This window comes from Micrasema longulum, unplaced genomic scaffold (assembly GCF_059751315.1).
Source record: "Micrasema longulum isolate JH-2025_06_02 unplaced genomic scaffold, ASM5975131v1 h1tg000306l, whole genome shotgun sequence".
NCBI classification, from domain to species: Eukaryota; Metazoa; Arthropoda; class Insecta; order Trichoptera; family Brachycentridae; genus Micrasema; species Micrasema longulum.
This window is the reverse complement of record NW_028277510.1, coordinates 202,241-225,315: the sequence shown is the minus strand read 5'-3', so window position 1 is coordinate 225,315 and position 23,075 is coordinate 202,241. Positions and strand designations below refer to the sequence as shown.

Sequence of the window (23,075 nt, the reverse complement as noted above, 5' to 3'; positions counted from 1 at the left end):
TGGTTCTATTTCACATTAAGAACTGTGGGTATTCTTCTCCCTTCATAAAACCCCATTATTATTTATTTTGATTCAAAATAAAAAAAACTAACAAATACAGTAATCAACTTTTAAAAAGTTGTGTTAAAAAAAGACAAAATATTCTGAAGTTCAGACATTAAAAAACAAACATAGAGACAACTGTTTAATAATTCATTTTCCAATTTTTTTTAAAAATAAAAATAAAACTTAGCGCCATTAAAGCAAAATAAATTTAAAATCATAAATACGTAGGTCATCTTACTTGCGTTCACCCCCGCTCACAGCCAATAACCGACTGATCTTTTCCACACAAACACTGGCCACAGAACAGCGTCTCTGTGTTCCTTGTTATGAGTTCTATCTTCGTGCTCTCTCTTTTACAGATTTATTGCTGTATTGGCGTCACACTCATTCTTCGAATAGCTAGGATAAATATTTTTTGTATTTCAATCCGGCATATTTATACAAATTTGACTTTCCGAATCCGGTGTGAAAATGTCCATTTGAAGATTACAAAAAATACAGCTGCATCATTTAAAATACTAAGAGAGATATATCAGGTCTTGTATCATATGTAGACGTCTACCACATAAATGTTAAGAAAGCCAGAGTACTTGGGATATTTTATGCGGGGAGAAAAGTACAAAATAGTATGTATCATATTATACGGAAAAGTTGAAGGAAAACGCAGGGTAGGAAGATCGTATCTCCTGTCTTAAAGAAAGTGGTTCCACTGCAACTTTAAATCTTTATTCAGAGCGGTGGCTGACTTAATAAAAATTGCCACCATGATACTCAACCTCCATCATGGAATAGCACCATAAGGAGATACAAAGTATTAATCAAACTCCTTGGTTTCTTCTCTTCTTCTTCACTAGCTTTCATCTCTCCACTGCTGGATAAAGGCCTCTTCTAACTTCTTACTCCTTCCACTCGTCTGTCTTGACCTCTCCGCATCCAGGCACCATCGGCTATCTGAACAATTTCGTCGGTCTTTCTATTTGGTGACCTTCTGACACTCCTTTGTTCGCCCAGGGCGTCAACTTCAATATTTGTGGTACACATCTGGTGTCCCCCTGTCTATTTGCCACATGGTCAGGACATCAGTAACTTTGGTTCTCCATCTAATATATTTGTTTCTTATTATCTTGGAGTTTTATGCAGTGCATTTGCCGCTCTATGAACAATTGTGTACATTTTAACTTTTGGAAACTCTATTCCTTTAGTTAGTTTTATTTACCTTATCGATCAAAGAACATTTTTGCCTTGGTAGGAATATCTAATCTTGAAGATGTTTTCTGATGCAATTGCTTCCTGAAAGCTATACATTTTAATATTTTTGAAAAATATAAATTCTTTAAAAGTTTTAGATTTTAAAGTAGTTTTTGACACGACAGAGCTTAAGAGAATATGCGGTCTGACTTTGATTCAAATAAACGTATTCTCTTATTTTCTCCCTGGTGTCATAGCATTAGGGCAATGCTTTTTTATACATTACAGATATCTACTATTGGCGTGTCCCTATTGGTTTTTTGCTGTTAATTAATTTTGTTTAATTTTATAGGAAATAGAACCATTTAAAAACGTTTTATTAGTTTTATTTGCCATCTTCGAACGTCTGGTATAAAAATATGATACCTTTTTTTAAAACAAACTTCCCAAAAAAATTATTCAGTTTTAGTGTGCGAAAAACGGGAATACAAGACCTTGATTTTGTTGATTTTAGTTAGGCGTCGTCAGTACGACGAGCAGTTGTCTTTTTCGCACAGTATTCAGGGAGGCATCTGCGAGAAAGTGACAAAAATAATCAAATACTATTTATCAAAACGTATTCTCTTAATTACAGGCACTTTTTACAGTTCAGTTATTAAATTCCAGTTTTGTTTAATTTTAGATGATTCGATCAACGTCACAAGGAGGCACTTTGTGACAATGGAGTTGCCAGTTTAAAATATAATAATAAAATGACATTCATAATCTATTTTAGTTCCTTGGAACTCATCAGCTGTTATGAGATTTATATGTAGAGGAAGACTTTCCATTCCACGTAATATCTCTAGCAAATCTTCGTCTTATACAGGCTGCTGGTAAAATCGTCCGCACCCAGTGGAGCAAAGGGAAATTCATTAAAACATCAAATGTAAAGTATCTCAATAGGCATGATGCTAGGTTTCTATTTCTATTATTTTAAATCCATGTCTGACGGAGTATCAATGAAGTATAAGGGTTCGCAGGAGGACAATTCTGTCCTGTCCCAGCTCGGTGAACAGCTTTGACCGCGAAGGACAGGACAGTGGGGACAATACAACAATTCGACTGTAGTTCAAACGCAGAACGCTGCGAAAAAGGCGAATGGAAAACAAAAAAGTTGTGTAAAAACAATACCTTAGTCCATTGTCTTGCCTTTTAAATTGTAATTTACTCTAGGATAATAGGTCCAATGCTGGGACAATAAAGTACTGTCCTGTCCTCGAGTGAATTTCGTATTAAATAGGCACGTTACAAGCGCGATATCGCTGGCCTTTAAATTCGTGAGTAATTAAATGCCTTCTTTACATTCATTCGCCGATGGACTTTCGTCGAGATCAGACGTCACGCTGCGGACAAAATTTCGCCTTGTTCAATGAGAAAATGCTTTAAATACACCACCAATGTGAAAAACAGAACGTATATATATATATCGTTTCATTCGTAAAAGCCTACAATATGGTTTTTTAAACTAATGGATAATTAACGAAATATATTTTTGATACATTTTTCACAATTTTAAAGTACATGAAAAATAACACTGACAGCCAGTGCCGTAACTATGGTAACAAGTAACATAAAAATAGGAAGCAACGAAATATTCATACCTCTTTTTCTCACTAATGTTTGCTTGCGTATCTGATTTGCTGTCTCTTTATTTCAAATCATCGATGGCCGCGCAACATTAACTAAATATGAAATGCGGTTAGTAAAAGAATAACGTGTCTATCTCTTATACGTCAGTGCGAAGTAATTATATTTTTAATGTCCGCTTCCCACGTCACATCTTGTTCAATAGTTTCCAAAATATAATCATTTTTTTAAAGTATACTTCTTTAGGCGCATCTATAAACTTTTTGCTGGGCAAGTAACGAGTCTGAATCTTGACGCTAGGAGGTAAAACGATAATTCGAGTAAATTCGGAAGAGCCGAGTTTAGCCGATCGGGTGAGACACAAACTGCTGTGCGTCGCTGCTGTGCCCTGCTGTGTTTAATTAAGTCACCGAGTATTTTGAATTATTTAAATTAAACACGCTGTATATATTTTCGTGACACAAATTTTGGCAGCCACTATGGTAGTCGCTCATCGCGTTAGTGTAGGCGTGGTCTATTTCCGTCACACCTGCCGCCGTCTCCCTCTTGGAAGAATGAACGAGACGGAGATAGAGGCATCAGCAAACTAGTCACTGGAGCTGGGGCATTTTGCCGTCAGTCATTTCGGAACTTAGACTGCGGTACTTCCGATAATTTCGTGACAAAATTACCCTTTGTACTTGAAAAATAGTAAATTATTAAAGAATGCGATAGTTACTTAAATAATATCTGCACACTAAACCGATGAACATATTCATTTTATATAAAGTGACAGTTTAAAGCGATTTGTTTTACTTTGAGTTCAGTGCGATGACAATGGTGGGTCAATTAGGCCCGGTAAAAATTTGCAAGAAAGTTTGGGTCACTCCTTTGAAAATACAATTTTAAGTGAAAAATTAATATATTTTAGGTTATCTAAACAAATATTTCTGCTATAAAACAGTATTTTTATAACTACAAAAACCTGCCGGGATGAATTCATTGCAGGTGCGCGAAACAAGCGACAAAATTGTCAAACTTTTGTATTCAAAGTCTTATATAGGTACTGATCATAAAAATGTAATAAAGGCAATAAGTTTACTTAACCCTTAAAATATCTGTTAGGTCACTTCACCTGAAATGGGTTCATATTATCATTTGGAAGAATATATATAGTTGGATAATTTATATAGCGCCATTTTTGTGAAAATCACCTCAATATTCAGATTTGACATTAGTTAATTACATCTATTTAGGATTATGTATGTCATGATTATTAAATTATGCGCGATGAAGACATGAGATTAATTTTTTAATTTTTTCAAGAGTTTACAATGTTTAGAATAATTTATTATATTTAAAGATTTAACAGCACGTACTCTTTGGGAGGCTGTCGGCTTGGAGAAAAAGCGATGTCTTAAGTTCTTAATTTTATAAAGTTTTGACAGCGCCCTCTGATAACCAGCTTTGGATTTCGTGCGATGTTCAGATGCAAATATTCCTAAAAAAAAAATCATGTTCAACATACAGGTACTCGCATAATGTACCAGAAGTATGGGGTATGTCCTAATTTATTGCTTTGATACGAAATGTCTCTTTTCCATGCTGTTATGCCTTCTGTATTTAAGTGTAATAATACTACACGCGATATTCATTCAAATCAATGTAGTACCACCACATATTTACTAAGAAAGTGACAACGGTAATCTACTTTCTAGAAAAGTGGCACCTAGTCAACGTTTTATATTCATTATTTTTATACGTGGGTTTTCATACAAAGATATTATATAAAATTACAAAGTACGTGGATTAGTTTGTTTCTTGTTTTCTTCGCATTCAGTGACGGATATTGCGTACCCTTTCTCAATTTTACAACAGGTTTATACCTACTGATCAACAATCTACAAACGAAGCATTCTAGATTAACGTTTGAAATATGTTTAATTGAGCTAAAACATCATATTATTCGACACAGGAAAAGTACTGTAAGAAATGGTTTTTTTCTTTTTTAATATTCCTTAATTATACAAAAAAGATTTTTTAAACTCGTTGATGTTTTTTTTAACATTTTTATTTATCATATACGGAAAAATTTCCTTTTAGAAAATTTATAATATAAACATATTTGGTTTATTTAAAACATTCACTACTTTATACTCAAGGTTTAGAAACAAAATTATATAACCCATCCAGTAGAAGTTTAAAACAATTAAAAATAAATTTAAAAATAAAATTAAATAAGAAAACATTTTAAAGGATAAATATAACAGGAAAATCATAAAGCACTGTTTTATATAACAATTATGCTAAAGGCTTAGTTACCACTCACCATCTTTGAAAAAGTTCAATAGGTTTGATCCATAGAAACAATATCCTACACTAAATAATATATATCCGATACGTGGAAATAACTATTGCCGAGCTCCTGGAGTCTATTTAATGCAGCATTACAAGTATACACTGTCCGTGAATTGTTGCTATAAAACAGTGGTACCTGTTTAGTAATTCTTCCAGGCACCCTGAAGTCGATGAGAGATCAGTTCTGGGCAATCCCATATTGAATTTACAATTTTGAATAAGTTTAATAAGTCTATAATTTTTCTTCGATCGTGAAGTTTTAAAAAAAATAATGTTTTTAATAAACAATCGTAATTCACAAATCAATGACAATTTTTGAGCGTTCGCGACCTTTCAGATACCTACTTGTCATGTTTTGCTGGGTAATAAGGCCATCTATTTATTCCTCTTTTTGCTGATGTTTGGGACAGCGTTGCATTGTCCATCATCTGGGCTGATGTATGTTTAATGTCGCGGTGAGTTGTAATCGTACGAGGAATTAGTACCGTACCGCAGTCGGCAGGTTTGTGTTATATTGTGTTCAATGCTGGAAATCATGATGTTTTAAGTAACATTCCATCATCTCTATTTCTAATTTGTAAAAATTTACAAGCGCCCACGTAATATAAATAAAGATGATGGGATGCACTTTAAAACATCGTGGTACACAATGAACACAGATAAACCGAAAGAACACAAATCTGTCAATAGCGGTATAGTACAATTTCTTAATACGACTACAACACACTGTGATATCAAAACTACATCAGCCAAAATGATGGATACTGTGGCGTTGTCCGAAACATCAGCAAAAAAAGAATAGATATACGGAACAACAACCTAGAAAATTCGATTGTTACTTTCGATTTTAACTAGAACTAATGATCAAACAATCGGTCCTTGGTCCTCTCTATCTTAAATATTTTGTTTGACATGCGTATGTCAATAGATTTAAGAGATTAAAGAAGCGGTTTTATTGTATTTTTATTCTTATGAATACGTTTTTATAGAAAACTGTAGAGCTTTAAAGTTGGAAAGGAGCCTATCATCAAACGTAGGCAATTAATGTTTACGTTTTATTTTAGCTTTAAAAGATATATTACATAGAAAAACCTTAGTAAAAATGTTTTGACTTTCAAAAAAAGTTATTACAATCGATCACGCAATATACGTAAAAATCTTTTCAACGTTATGAAATTTACGAAAAAGAATACATCATAATAGTGTTATTGCGTTTTTATACATTGACTGATTTTATACATCTAATAATTTTTTTTTTTGTAATTTATGCTTTACTTACTTTTGCATCTAAAGTATAATGTCAATAACGAAAGTGTGGCAGATAAAAAGAAACCGCAAACAGATCAAAACATGAATGTGTTACAAGCAACAACATGAACGAAAGATAATATGATCAGACGGTATCTAAATGACTTGATTGGACAAAAATAATTAAAGGATGTGGTGTATTCATGGAATGATCTAGAAGACAACAAAAAGAAAACCGCATCTTGTTATCAAACGATTGAAATGAAGCAAGTCAACAAAACAACTGTAAATAACTGATAAACTACGCTTATGAAGAACCTTTATACGATTCGTCGGTAACCAAGGAAAGGACCACGCTAGCAATACCAGTGGTTTAAGTGAAGTGTGTTAAATTAAAACAATAGAAGTGTATTTTTTTAATAATGTAAATAAATGTAATGGTGTTGGTGCTTTTTGGTAAATAACAAACACTAATGTGAAAAGGGAACATCATTTAGTACTAATAAGCTACTAACATTAAATCGCTTTGTAAGTACACCTTTATGGTGTGGGTGTTGTGATTCTGTTGTGTTGTATGTATGTTTCGATTATTAGATCACGGGCCATCACATACCTTTCTTTGCATGTGGATGTTAAGTGTTCAATTAACAAACTATGAGATGAAAAAAACACCACAGAATTACCGCTTTATTAAAATTAAAATTAAAACAAACTCCCACTTGCGGTTTCGAAACCAGAAAGATTCAGGTATCCAGACCGCTCCTGTATCTAACTGAGCTTAGAACTAAAAATATAAATATCTATTTATGACAGTTATATATTGTCATCTTAGTTTTATTTCGTACGACAGAGTATTATAATTAAATTACAAGTTTGATAATAAGTGGTGAATCTTCCATTTATCTTTAGCTTTTTTGTTACATTATCAAACGTTGCATATAGTTAAAGATACTGTGAGGTTTTTTTACATCTTCATATGTACATAAATCGTAAGCATTCAAGGATTATTTTTTTGCGATTTGCGATTTTTTCTCCCAAGTTTTAGAGCTGGGTGTTATCCTTTGCTGAAAAAAATACCAAGCCCATTTATATCTCTATATTTTTTTTTTACGAAATCGGTAATTGTATATTGATCAAGTTTGTCTATAAACCTGGTACAGGAAATATAGACAAAATCAAAACAGTTCCATACCAGCAGAATACATTGGAAATGAATTGTATATGTAAAGAAAATTAAATTTAACATCAAAAGTGTACAAAATAGCAAAACTATTAGTTTGTGACTGTAAAAACTTCAATCTTGATTTGCCAGCAAACTAAAATTGCGACTTGGTCGGTTTTCCATGCATGCTCACGATATGTTCAATTATTAGTTTGATGTTAAATGTTTATCTTTTAAATAAATTACTTAACTGTTTCAATCTACAAATTCCTTCTCCTGTAATTTTAAGAGACAAAAAATAATTTATATAAATTTCGTATACGTAACTAATAATTTATCCTTTCATAGTACACATATGACTGTATTTAATGATTAAATTAGTCATTTCTATTTTTATATTTCCACTTTTTACTAAGTGTATGCAACTGTATTCGCCGATTTTCTTTTATAAATATAAAATGAATGTTAGTACATTCATAAATAATATATATTTTTTTAAACAAGATTGTTCGCACCTTTAGCATGGTAATTATTTTACACGACCTTTGGTGCTATTCTGAACCACTCTCACGGCCGTAGAAAACACATTTTTATCTCGCGAATTTTGTTCGAAAATTCGCGATATAAAATCTTTTTCTACGGCCACGAGAGCGTTTGGAATATCAGCCCAGGAGTTTGATTATTTTGTAAGATTTATAGGGATACTAACTAATTTCTTCTGGACATCAAATAAATTTATTTCGGCCATCAAACACAGCGCCTTTTGCATGTTAACTCGTTAATGCCTAATAAAAGTTTCTGAGTATACATTGAATCCAACATCATGTTTATATTTACGTATTTAAATAAATCTATTTATTAAAAATAATGTGTATAATATTTAACGATTTAGGGCCAATGGCACCAAAAAAATGTTTAAAAGGTGTAAAGTTAAATATCTAATTTATGCGTTCGTCAAAATGGCCAAAATGCTTTTTTTAACATATTGTTCTCATGCAATTCATAAAATGGGTCGCATTATAAAAGAATGACAAAATGGTTGTATTTTTGTCGACGAAGTCCACTTTGACAAAAATTGCACCAATTATTATTTAACTTCTCGAGGCCTGAGACAAACATGGCCACCAGAAAAACTTATGTGTTCTTTACAAATCACGAGAGAGGTAAAATTAAACCTAAACGATAAAAAAAAATCGTTGCAAAATTATTGTATAAGTGTATTTATTTATTAAATAAATAATATTACAATAAATAATTATTTAAAATAAATATTATGAAAGACAATTTAATAATGAATAATCCTTCATCGGTTTATTTACTCAAATAATTTATCACATACATACAAAAAAGTTGACGCCATTTTGAGTAATTCGCGATCTAACAACCATTAAAATTAGCCGAAAAAATGTTATGTGCCGTTTTTGCATTCAAATAGTACACTAAAAACTTGTTTAAAAGTATTTCTAGTGTAAGAAAATCATATACAGTGTTGAAAAAAAAATTATCTGAAGTCCGCATATGTGTACCCAGGGACGCTAGAGATTGATTAGTTACCTTTTTACTGCATCTGATTTTGACTCGGACAGCTGTATTCATCAATATGTATATGTTTTCCATCTCCATTTCAGCATTCATCTTATTTACAGTTTAATTTTTAAAATTTATATTTGAAGCACTAACTTTGTGGTTGTGCATTATAATCAGATAAATAAAAAACAACATTGTTTTTAACCACTTATTTAAATTTTATTTTTTTCTACCATCTTTACATCTTAAAAAGACTTCTTAGCTCCATAAGTTTAGATTTAATATTCAGTAAATACTGTTAAAATAAAATAGGATAAGTTTAATTAGTAAGTTAAACCTTGATAAAAAAAAAACTGTGTAGCTTTAAAACCGGTCGGTAGAAAAAATAAAAATAAGTAGTTTAAAACAAAGTTGATTTTTATTTATTTTATTAATTTTACTAAAATCACTAAAAACAGTATTTTTAAGCACTTATATTTTTATTGGATTCAATTCCTGGCAGCATCATCAAAAACCCTTATCCGCACCCGATGGTGCATATGGCACTGCATTGTTAAATCAAATGCAGCATATCTCGATCAACTGTTATTGGATGATAAGTTGATCAAGGTTCAGGTGCCAGGCTAGGGGCAGTGAAATATTTCAGTGTACAACAAATATGTCAATTCTCCCAGAAATCAAAAGCAAGACGTATCTTCACTCGAGTTCCTAGATTTCACCTGAGAGCAACCACCGAGTCAAAAACACTCGTCCAGCATTCTGGTTCTATTTTGCACACATAAACGTATTCTTCACCTGCCCGGACGTAGACAAAATGTCGATTCCCATTATAGTTTACAAGAATAAGTGTTTTAACCCTACAAAGTTTCATAAACTGGCACCTGAATCGTAAGACTGATTATCATCTCACTCAAAAGATCGAGATATGCTGAGATTTATGTACCGGTGTATTGCCCTATGCACCATTAGATACTAATCAGGGAATGATGACGACGATTTATTTTTTATTAGATTCTTTGTTGTGTGATATTTTTTCTGCTTTTTTCACAAGAGAACATCGATTTGGAACAATGGCCTACTGGTGCATATCTTGTTGCGTCACGGGTATTGTGTTTGAGTGCGCGCAAGGGCATTGCAGTATGTGAAAGTGAATTTTTCATTTCTGATTGCATTAATAATGCGCATTATTAATTAGAAATAAAACGCACGGTGTTCGCACCTTGCGCAATGAATCGACTCGAGTGCATTCTGTGGAAATTTTGAACAGAAGCAAATCGAAGAAAAGTGATCACTGAAAAACTTTTCAAGCATATAAATGTTTACTGAAATATGTATCAATACAGACATAGAATAACGATACAAAACCACAAAGTTTCTGAGTAAATATAATACAAAAACCTACCAAGCCAATTTGTGTAGTTTGTTGATAGAAATTTACCTATATAAAATTAATTATTATTTAAAAAAAACATATTTACACAGTGAGGAAGTTCAGTGCTACGGGAAATTGGATATAAAAATGTTTTCTCGCGCGAGGTAAAAATTAAATCATTTAATTGTAATGCGAAGTTTCTCGAAAATTTACAAATGAAATATTAAAAATACGTTAAATTAAAATATAAACCAACTACTTTAATATACGAGGTCTGTTCATAAATTAACGGGATTTTTTTAATTTCGTTTGGAGAATCTGATTGTCAAATTATTTTTTCATTATGTTAGTTTACATGCCCCTGAAGTATATTAATATATAGAAATTCAAGTAACCTGGAAACTATGGTCACCCTATAATTTCTAAAATCTAAGCTACCTACACTTTTCAATTTTCAATTTGTAACAATATTTAAAATCAATCATTTTTTGTATATCTATGTAAAAAGTCTAAAACAATTTATTGTGAAAAAATATTAAAATAAAGAAAATCAAAATGTATATATACCTTCATCATCATTATTCCTTTTCCACACCTAATGGTGCATAGGGCACTGCATTGGTACACCAATCGCAGCGAATCTTGATAATTGATTGTTACATAAGGGTAAGATGATCAGTATTACGCTTCAGATACCAGCCCAGGGGTTATGAAATATTCTAGTCTAAAAACACCTCTTTAAATAAATATTTCATATCAACCATGTCGGGAATCGAACCCGAGACCTCTTGCATGGTAGGCAAACGCGCTGACCATTACTCCACGAGGCCGACTCAGTCTATTGACACACAATTGTTTTTTTTAAACATTGAACTTCCTCATTCAAAACAGAAAAATTAATTTGTAGACAGCCTGGATTTAACCCCCTAGGGGGTCATTAGTATTGACATATCACTACAGAGATGGAGAGTATTGATGTAGACAGTCAACTTAACAGGGCTTATTAAATGTCATTGGCTGGTTAAAATGTAACATTTACTATTCCGCTAAGGTTTTAACGTTCACATTTCTTCAATACTTCCATCTGATGGTTATTGTGAAGTTAAAGAGCTGAAACCTTTATTGGTGCGGGAACAATTCATCTGACTGAATCTTTACATCTTCATACTTGGCAACGCCTGATGACAGCTGGTTTAAGAAGAAGCATGAAAATTCGACACATCGTCAGTTTTGATACAACGTGAAATAATTGATGCGATTTCGCTGAAATAGGCAAAGTGAGTGGTTTTTATTAACTTTTTTCATGCAACTCATTTAGTCAATTTTGAAGGAACCACGAAAAAAAATTGTTTCTATTCGACTGTTCATAGGCACTTTTTTGGCACCAAAATTATATTTCAAAATTTAAACTATGAAGGCAAGTATCTAATCTTAATCTTGACTAATTTAAAATGTATTCGTGGACGGAAATTTAAAATGCTGTGAGGCTAAATGAAAATTGTTCAAGTGACGGTTTGAGTTTATATATTATACTTTTTTATTCTACAATATTTGTTCTGGTACATTAACTTTTAATATCTTACTAAGCACTGATCCCCACAATTATTGGGAATGAAATATTTCTTATAAATATTTAAACAAACTTAATTTTTCATGTAAAAGTATCAACCGTTTAAATGACAGAAAAATTCAACAGAATATGGAATCCTTTTGGGAAATAAAAATACTGTCAATGGTGATAATTTTTCCTAGGAAATATCACGCGGAATTAAAAGTGGAATGTCTTAATTCATTTTATTTACAGTGTTAGATAATTTTTGCTTTACACAATTTTGAATTTCCGCCGAAGATATTTTCTTTTCATAACCTAAAGACATGGGCCAAAAACAAAAATTTCTATCCTCCTTTTATGTTTGATTTATTTTCAATTTTATTACTTCTCTCCCATAAAAGTAAATTAGATTTATAATTATTTTAATAACAATTTTTTTTTAATATGCACTATCTATTTTTTACTTTGGTTCAAAACCTAATCTCGCGAACAGGTTCAGCCTTTGCGGGTTTATTTATTTGTTTGTAGATATATATTATTATTTTCTATCCATGCTTTATTTCATATATTATAAAAACTTATAAACAAAAAATAAATAAAAGGGGTAATTAATTCGTTTAAATACACGATGAAAGAACTCAAGATCATACATGAATGTAATTCTAATGGACTTGTAATGATGTTTCTAGAAATCGAAGCTTTAATGGAATCTTGACATAGACCATCCAGATATTAAGAAAGTTCTCCAAAGATACCATCAGAAATTATCTGGATTATTCTGGATTCCTGGACGATTCCTTTGGCACATCATATCTCTTCGACTAAGTCACGGAGTTCGTGCCAGAAGTGCCTTTACATCGCAATAATCACGTGTTGTTGACAATGAGCATACTGTAAATGCACTATCTGGTACGATATTCCATGGCTGGTAATCAACAATAAGCACCTTAGCTTAAACATCGTCTGTGCTCCACGTGGCTTCGCTTGAGTTCTATTTCTTTGCTGGAAACTCGTCAAACACTTGTACATTTTATATTTTTAAAATTATATAATCTATGTTTAATCGATAAACACTTTCAGTTTAGGGATCAGTTCAAATAATAAAATTATTGCGACTGTGTCATAAATACATAGCTTTTAGTTGATGAATTAACACTTTTTAGTGTTATATCCAAATATTTTATACTCCTTTTTAATTATTTATGACAAAAAAATAAAGACGGATTAGATAATCAAAAATTTACTTTATTTTTGAGATAACAGGAAATTACTCATTAATTACGTTTTAACGAATCACTAAACTAAAAAACAATTTCAAATTCGGTTTTATTTGAATTTTAATACCAATATTTTACATAATTAATCATTAATTGATGGAAAATAAAGTCAATGTGATATGTCAAAAATCAATTCTAAAAAAGTAAAAGATTGCAAAAAATTTCTAATGTATATTTTAATATTAAAATATGTATTTTTATTTACTCAATTAAACTATGTAGTTTATATATTTACATAGTTTATTATATTTGGGTGACTATTAGTTCAAAATATTAACAACATTCAGAATTATTGCATTAACTCAAAAAAAAAATGTTAACGGCAAAAAAAAAATGTGAAAAATAAAAATTAAAAGTGGGGAAAAAAAACTTTATTTCGGTTTTATTATTATAAATTTTAATACTATTGAGAGTTTTGTTTCTGTTTTAGTCGTTATTATGTTATACTATTTTTTTGTGAATTTATTTTATATTATTTTAAAAAAGAAATAATATTTCATGTTTTGTATAATTTACGCCTTTAATTGTTCTTTATAAAATTAATTTGTTTAAATTTTTATTGCATAATATATTTTTATCCTATGTACTGGTATTTATGCTTTTTGACTATAACATGTTATTCTTATGTCTGTTATTTTACGTTTTTATTAAACACATTTTAAGTATTGTTTGGTTTAATTTTATTTTTAAATCCCTTTTTAGTCACACACTTTTACATTAGTAAATGAAAACACTCAAAACTTCAAAAATAATTCCATTATGTCAGACATTATATTGATTCATTAAGCGTATGGCAGGAAGCAAAAAAACATAAAAACGAGACAAACAAAATAGAAAATTATATAAAATGTTAGTTAACTAAAAAAAAACAAATATTGATCAAACTTACAAATAATATCTGACACGGTAATTTATTTCTCAAATTGTTTGTGATTTTTGATATCAAATAAAAGTTTTAATTATAACTACAAATATAACTTGTAGGAAGTATTAGAATTTATTTCAACAGAGAGGGAAAACATTTTTGAGAAGGGAATATGGAAGTCTAGGCATATGAATATACATATAGACATATGAATATGAATATGACCTGACATTGGCTGGTTTAAGTGGCCATTTTACACACTGTGTAACATTCACTATTCTACTCATGTTTGAACATCCACATTTCCTCAACTCTTTCATCTATTGACGTTTGTGAAGTAAAAGAGCCGAAACATGCTTATAAGGAGAGCAATGGGTTAAGTTAAATAGAAAATAAGTGGTATAAAAACTTATTTAATTACAAATGATTTTTCATTTCTTTTCTTTGTTTTTTTTTTAACTAGCTTTTTTTGTAATTATTGAGAATAAAAAGTAGAATGAAAGTAGAAAAAAATATAATTATTAAACAAAGTTACTTGAGCGCTGGCTGACGAACGTATCCTGTTTCATTGTGAGGAAAAGCAAAGTCGAAAATTGTCATTTTACAAGAATTGTTTTTTATTTAACACTTTTCTTCATAGAATTTCCTCAAATTATAATAATCTAATTTTTTTATGTGTTTATTAAAATCAAGCTCTTTTAGGATAATCTCTTTGGACTCTTTCTATTTATATATATAAATATATATATTTTCCAAATAGTTTAGAAATCATTGAGCGTTGTTTTTAAACAACTGTGGTTGCGAGGGGTAAAAAAATCCTTATTTTTTAAATGAAGACAAATGTAACATTTATGTAGCTTTGTAATGGGTGGTTTGCGCTCGTGAATCCGACACAATGAAAATAAAATTGTGTTACCAGAAAAGATTCATAAAATCAATTCTAATAGCTCCGTCACACTGTGCTCCTTGCGCTGCTCATGCTCATGCCGCTCTCGCTGCCGCCTTCTCGCCCGATGTTGCCCTCTCCGCCCACACACTGCGCTACTCGCGCAATTAATCGCGACGTTCCGCACTTGTCATTTGTCTTTCTATACAATGGACGATGAAACTGTGACAGCGTGCGCGCGATGCATTTTTAGTACAGCTAATTATATCAATGTATATTAATATGGAATGATGGAATATTTTTATATTTTTTTAATTACTATAAAATAAAAATAGTACGTTATAGTCTTTAACAGAATATTTTCTTTTCTCTTTCTTATATAACACAAAAATATTATATCTGTCTATTTATTATAGGAGCAAAAATTCATAAATATTTATTGTATACCCACGAACAGGCCATGCCTATGTGGGATTTTTGTTTGCTATTTTTACAGTTAATATGTATTTCATTTATATGTAATTATCCTTTATTTTTTTAATAGGTACTTTGTTTCACCTCTTCTGTATATTGTAAAAAAAAAATACAAAAATAGTTTAAAAAATGTCATACAAAGAAATATACATCATTTAAAAATGACGTGAGCGTCTTGTGTGAGCGCTCGATGCGTACTGCGACTGCGCGATTATGTGGCCCTCACTCGCGCTCATATTGCCGGCCCTTCGCGCTCAAAAAACCGACAAAATAGGGAGCGATGGGCACGACGAGGAGCATGACAAGCGGCATGACGAGTAATGTTGCCACACTACGTCTCTGCCTCCTTTCTTCGCTACTTCCCACACCACTCGTCGAGTGTGTGGCAGGCCCATAAAACAAGTAAATAGGGTCAGCACTTATTTTTGAAATTTATTTTCAAAATTAGGATTGTTTTTTTTTTTTTTTTTTATTTGTTTGTTTTTCCATACACATATTATTAACAAAGAAATATAATTAGGAAAATACACTTCAGAAAAATACATCTTAAAATTAAGCTATAACATGATTCGGAAAAAATGCCCACAAAGACTTCAGAGTCTGAGCGTGGGCCACTCCTTTTTTAATTATTAAAAAGTTAATATAAATATGGTACGACATGAACATGAAAAAAAGAAAAGAAAAACTAAATAAACATATGCTAATATTACGAAAATATGATTTACTTTATTTTTAATTTTAATTATTTTTTAAAGAATGTGTCTATCTGTTCCTTCCATGCTTATTGTTTTACTATACAGGGTGTTCTTTAAATCCTGTCACATCCAAAACCACGATGATGAGTATGAGCAAGAAGACATATTGGCACATTAAAATAAATTTTTAGAGCGACTAAAATCTTAAAAAGTAAAAGATAAATAAAAAATAAATAATTGCCTACTCCTGTAGGGAAAACGAGGAGGGAGGAGGGGAGGGGGCCTGATACACTGTCAACCGCACGGCCGCGCCCCCTCGCTTCTTCCCTGCAGAAGTAAGCAACCATTTGTTTTTTTTTAATTTTCTTCATTCTAAATATTTTTTTTAATATGCTTATATATCTTCTTGCCTGTACTGATCATCGTGGCTTCGGATGTGACAGGATTTAAAGAAAACCCTGTATATTTAGGGTAGGTAAAACAGCTTCTGTTGAAAAATGGTTTTGAATAAGCACCCAATATAACGTATTGATAAATCAACTTGATGCCTCGTTTACATTTAATAAAGGCAACATACATAGTGTTTAAACAAAATTACACACCAAAAATCATAATCATCATCAAACCCCTCGGTGTAAAGGGCACTGCTTTGGTAAAGTTAATGCAGCGTATCTCGATCATTTGTTACAATAAGGTAAAAGTCTTACTTTATGAGTGCCAGTCCAGGGAGAATGAAATATTGCTATGTAAAACCACCTTATAAACGAATATTTCTTGTAGATCTTCCCCCAGAGTCAAAGCCGGGACTTCAATCGAACTCGGAATTGCGTAAAGATATTAAGTGTGATTGAGTACTGCTTTGCTCGTTCGCCTACCATAGTTCTAGATTCGGTTCCTGGTGGGTGGACGTTAAATATATTAACTTAATACTGGTTCAATGTTGCAATATTTCATTATTCCCGAACTGGCACCTGCAGCGAAAGACTGATCACCTTATACGCTGCAATTTGGAGAACTGGAAGCTCATAGAAAAATGATAATAATGTCGGTTGAAGGTATTCTCTCTCGAAACTTTAGAAGTATTCTTTTAAGGCCATTAGCACCACAGAAAATTAGGTTTGAAAAAGTAATTAATTCATTGCCGCGTTTTTGTGAAAATGGGCATAATGGTTTGTCTTATCCTACTAATTTTTGTTACATTTTAACGAAAAAGTATCATCGTTACCCCTTTCTGCACCCAGTGGTGCATAGGGCGCTGATTGGTAAACCAAATGCAGTAGATTTCGATCATTGTTACATAGAGGTAAGGTTATTAATCTTACATTTCGGGTAGCAGTCCAGTAACAATAAAGTATTGAGTGCACCCCGCCACGAATCAAACCCAGGACCTCAAGAATGGTTGGCAAACACGCCAACCTCTCCACAACGAGGCGGACTTATCGCCGCTTGATGTCCTTTTCCAGGAATTTCTTCGTTTTCTCCCAGGGTTCTGATTCTATTTTACACACACAACTGTATTCTTTATCCGCCTGGACACAAAAAATACTCAAAAATTAACTTACCTACCTGTTGACAATGTATAACTTTTTTTAGTAACACTGATAACAAAGGTGCGAACTATGCAGTTTTCGGGTTCGATTCCCGACATAAAATATTGATTTAAAAGGGTGTTTTAGACTTTTATATTTCTAAGTCCCTAAACTGCACTACCACCCGAAACGTAAGAGTGATCATGTTATCATCTTTCCTATATATATTATTCTTATTCTTTGTGGTGAGGGTCAGTACTATGCAAGCTCCTGACGTCACTGCGACCTGTAAAGATCTATTTTGAGGGTTTCCCCGTGAATAGTTCACGCCCTCCAAGCACAGGTCTATAAGAGCCTGGCTACTGTGTGGAAGGCGAGAGTTTACATTTTACTAAATCTACCCCTCAAAGCCCAAAACCGTAAAGTATCGGGCTATTACCAGTTGTCCCTCGAGCATGAGGCTCCTTTTATGATGTAAAGCATCACATTCACACATAATGTGTATAAGTGTGTCCTCATCTGCACTGCAGAACCTACATCTAGAAGTTTCGGAAAGGTTCATTCTAGCAAGGTGTTTTTTAATCTGCAGTGCCCTGTAAGGGCTCTAGTGATAACCCTCATTTGATTTTGGCTAAGCTTTACGAGTATTAGGCCAAAATAAAGCTCTGCTGAAATATGTAACACAAATTATTAAGATTCCAATGCTATATGCACCATTATGTACGAAAGGGAATAATGAAAACGAATGAATGATAAATAACAATGGACAATATTTTATTTTACATAAATAAATAGTCATACTACAAAATTATGTACATGCTTCCAATTTAAATAAAAAATATATGGATAATAGAAACGACCTGCCAATGGCTGGTTAAATTTACCATTCTGCCTATGTTTAAACATCTATAATGTCCAAGAATTAGTACGAAAATTGCAAAATTTTTTCAGGCGTTGCCTAGTATTTAAGTGAAATAGTTTGCATAGAATGTCAACTGCATCAATAAAGGTTTCAGATCTTTGATTTCACAAAGATCGACAGATGTGAGAATTGAAGGAATATGAAGTTCGATACACTTAGATGAAATTTGTAACAATATTTAAAATCAATTATTTTTGGTATATCTACGTAAAAAGTCTAAAACAATTCATTGTGAAAAAATATAAAAATAAATAAAATCAATATATATATACACCAATCATCATCATTCCCTTCCCACATATAATGGTGCATAGGGCATTGCATTGGTACACCAATCGCAGCGAATCTTGATAATTTATTGTTACATGAAGGTAAGATGATCAGTCTTACGCTTCAGGTACCAGCCCAGGGGTTATGAAGTATTCTGGTGTGAAAACACAATTTTAAATAAATATTTCATATCAATCATGTCAGGAATCAAATCTGAGACCTCTCGCATGGTAGGTAAACACGCTAACCCCTACACCACGAGGCCGACACACTAAATTAAAATAGTAAAATGTCTTCTTCGGAACGGGTTTTCCCAGTGAGTAATACATGGATAATTCAATTACATGATTAGAAAACTTTTCCATATCTTCAAGTCGATACGTAACATCTTATCCCTAATTAAACTCAAACAACTTTATTGTAATTTATGTAACACAATTAAAACTTATAGCATAATAGGATGGGGAGGCACTTATAAATTGATATTTAAACCTTTCGAATCTGCTCAAAAATCTATTATTAAAATAAGTTTAAAAAAGCCCTTCAGGTACCCCAGCGTCAAGCTGTTCGAGGAATTCGATATATTAGATATAAGGCAATCATATATATCTAGAAAAATTATGTTTGTGAATCAAATTATTTTACCAAATCCCAAAAGGAACACTCCCACACTACTAGAAGTCAAACTAAAGGATGGGTCATGGGGTCTACCACAAACTCTGAATTCGGGCAAAGAAATATCAGGTTTCTGGGCCCCAAAATATTCAATATGTTACCCAAACATTACAAAGCCATGACCCGAATTCAATTAAATAAATTCGTAATAAAATAATTACTGGATTCAGGTAGAGAAAAATCGGAAAACTTACTAAAAAACATTTTTAAATAATAAATGGTATATATATTGCATAACTTTATAATAAATTAACTAGTAGGTAGTCATGTTAATGTTTATTTTTGCATAAAAATGTCTGCCTTAAAACAGGTTGTACCTAGTTAGGCAGACTAGACATAATCCAGAGAAATCTATAACATAAGTATGTATGTAGTAGATAAAGAATTTGTAATTTTTGTTAATAAACCATAATTATTATTATTGTGAAGTATTTAATAAAATAAATATAAAGTTTATATTTGAAGCACTTACTTTGTGGTTTCTCATTATAATAAAATAAATAACTTTGTTTTTAACCACTATTTTTTTATTATTAATTTTTTTTTTCACCGACCGGTTTCAAAGCAAACAAGCTTCTTCGTCAAGGTTTACGTAACTAACGAATTAATTCCTATTTTATTTTTATCATGTTCACTAAATATTACATGTGGACCCAATAAATCAAGTATTTTTTTCTTACAAGGGTGGTAATTTGATATCAATATTTCCGAAGCTATAAATATCGTTTATTTGGTTATTAATTATTTTTTTCTTATTATGAATCGCTTTTTTATTTTCTAAGATTTCTAATTTTGATATTTTATTTTCAACATGGAGTACTTTTAATCCAGTGTCTTTATTGAAGTTATGATTATTTTCTATCAGATGGTTTGCGAAGAAGCTTGTTTGCTTTGAAACTGGTCGGTGGAAAAAAAAATGAGTGGTTAAAAACAAAGTTATTTTATTTAAATAAATAACTGACTGGTTAGCCTTGTAAAACGCCTATATTTCTATAAAATGTTCTTCATCTCTGTTGTAATATTTTAATATCAATAAATCGAGTTTAGTGTAGACCTGTCTCCGGGTTATCCAACCACCGCATAACACAGTAACTTACATATTCCCGGAGAGGGCAGGGCAGTGGGACAAGTAAAAATATACTAGTATTTTTAATTTGGCATCTATCACTCGGCACTTGGCGAGCGCTCCTCAATACGGCCCATCGCGCCGTACGACGACCACAGATTACACCTACTGTACACCTATGGCCCGCATGTGTCGAGAATATAATATTATACATATGTACCTTAAAGCTGAAAGGCTAGAAGTCACATTTTTTGCAAAATTAAGTGCGAATGTCATTTGATCATATATTTCGATTCTATTAATGATAAATATATGAGTCTACCGGTATACGGTTGATAATACTCATGCTTTCAACAAAATTCAACGGTTTGCTGGTATTAAAGCAGTGGATACCGAATAAATTATACAATTTTTATAACAAACTACCTCTGACGCAGCGAGGGATTTTGCACAAGATTAAGTCTTAACATAATCAACCATAATCAACCATACTCAACCATTATAATTTTATTATTTTATTTTACTTTTTTTCACATGTTTACTTAAAATTACTATTTTTAAATTGCTATCAATATCATGTCATTAAATTTATATTTACCTGTTATTTTCATAAATAATTAATGTTTTAATTAATGGCACGTTATTTAATGTTTTTGCCTAAAGAACGTTTTATAAATACATTGTTTTTCATTAAATATTCTACATGACCTTTTATTCTAAAGTCCGAGAAGGAATTAGGGCGCGGGCCGGATGTTTAGAATAAAACACATTGAACTCCCATAGTTATTTGACAGTCCATACTTTAAATGTTTTTTTATTAAATATTCATATCAAAAGCCTATAAATCCAAAAAAGCAGCAATAAATTGTGTTTTTACTTGGAGAGATACATTTGAAATAGGTTCAAAACTTCAAACCGCTCTCCTGAACAATTTACCAAATGTGACTTCCAGCATTTCAGCTTTAGGGTACAGATATTGTTTCACATCACACAATTCGTTCATTTTTTTTTCACCCATGCGTCCCCTTATATTCCATTTCGCGATTCTGCATTCTTGCGTTTTCCTCTTCAATTGTCTTTTGTATGCTGATGATGCCGCGCTTTTTGCCAACAACAAAGAGGAACTGCTGTTCTCGGTAACAAAGGTCTACGATGTATGCGAGGGAAGCGATTTGCTGATGAATGTCGACAAATCGAATGTGATGGTTTTTGAAAGAAATGAAAGTATGATTAAATGTAAAATCACTGTGAATGGAGTTTACTGGGGATGACCGAAAAAGATATTGAAAGGAGGGTGAGTGCCGGGAACACAGTGGACGGTGCACTTAAATCAGCCTTGGCAAATAAATGTTTGTCGCAAGAGGTAAAATTAACAGTTCACAATGGAGTCCTGGTGCCGCCCCCGATGTATGGGAGCGAAGTATGGACTTAGAAAAACAGGGATGAAAGTAGGCTGAATGCTGTCGAAATGCGACCTCTCAGAAATAGAGTAAGACCGAGAAATACATGGCATCACCAAACCCAACAATTTCTTGAAGATGGACATGTTAAAAGTCGGAATAATCGACGCGCGTGCATGAGAAGATGTATGAATGTAAAGAAAGCGAGATCTGTATGAAAAGATAGAGTGGAGTTACGCTTTATCCTCTCTGCCAACCCTTACGGGGAAACGGCGTGACGGTATGTTTGTTTGTGATATTATATTTCAGAATATGCCTCCATGATCAGGTCTCCCTTCCGGATAAATCATATCGAATCGGTGCACCGTCGTCTGCTAAGAAAAAAACCATGGATAATTGGCCTCGAGAGGACTACACTTACGGAGAAATGGAGTCTACAAAAATATAGAAATAACATCGACTCCATATTTATGCTAAATTGACCATCGTGGCTGGAACAAGTGGCATTCATTGCTCCGATACGCCGGTTGAAAAATGATAATGTAATGTTTCTTGATCAGCACAGCACAAACTATGGCTTGCATGTACCGATGTCCCGATTGTGTCGCATTGTAAACTCGAGACAAGATCTTAACTTTTTTGGTGTAAGTCTTTCTAGATTTAAACAATCACTAAGATAGACCAGATCTTGTCTTAAGGAAGTAATATTTTTTTGTCCTAGCTTTAATTTTATTTAATTTTACCAGTATAACTGTATATATTATAAGAAAATGGGTTTGCCATTGTTGAATAGACTATATAGGTCCATAAATAAATATACTGTCGATATAACGAAATTGTCATTTTTCATCATACTCTCCCGACGTTTGCGAATAATCTCTTAGGAATAAATCTTAGTTAATAAGTACACATGTACATCTTTTTCATTGTATTGTTAAATAAATATTTTTAATATT

At 32.0% G+C, this 23,075-nt stretch overlaps 2 long non-coding RNA genes across 2 annotated transcripts in view; both read left to right on the top strand.

The window, feature by feature from the left end:
- LOC148282659 (uncharacterized) overlaps positions 1-23,075 on the top strand; it is a 163,822-nt gene that overhangs the window by 119,856 nt on the left and 20,891 nt on the right. The window lies entirely within an intron of this gene.
- Positions 9,495-14,002, top strand: LOC148282660 (uncharacterized). The gene is made up of 2 exons (XR_015822033.1): positions 9,495-11,785; positions 12,750-14,002. It is a non-coding gene; the product is annotated as an uncharacterized LOC148282660 (long non-coding RNA).